Source organism: Myotis brandtii, unplaced genomic scaffold (assembly GCF_000412655.1).
Source record: "Myotis brandtii unplaced genomic scaffold, ASM41265v1 scaffold786, whole genome shotgun sequence".
In the NCBI taxonomy this organism is placed as follows: Eukaryota; Metazoa; Chordata; class Mammalia; order Chiroptera; family Vespertilionidae; genus Myotis; species Myotis brandtii.
Window position 1 is genome coordinate 662952 of NW_005371157.1, and position 360 is coordinate 663311.

Here is a 360-nt window from a genome sequence, read left to right on the forward strand (position 1 = left end):
CGGGGGCCCAGGGTGGGTGAGAGGGGCCTGGCCCCCCTCCGTCGTCCTGCCTCCGGCCCTGGGGGCAGACTTCCACGTCAGCACAGCACCGCTCCCCACCCGCGTCACGTGGTCCCGGCTCCTTCCTCCAAGGGGCCCCGGGCTTCTCTCCAGGGAGACCAGTCCCTGCAAACCTGCCACTCGGCGGCCGCTCCCACCCCATCTCCGCCCTTCACGTCGGAGGAGAGCCCAGCGGGAGCCTTGCGCTCCGGAGCGAGGCCTTCTAATTGCGTCTTAGGATAGAATTGCAATAACAGACGCTAACTGTGCTGACCAGTGGAGGCGGCCAGCAGCCGCAGTCCCATCCCCCACTGGCAGGCA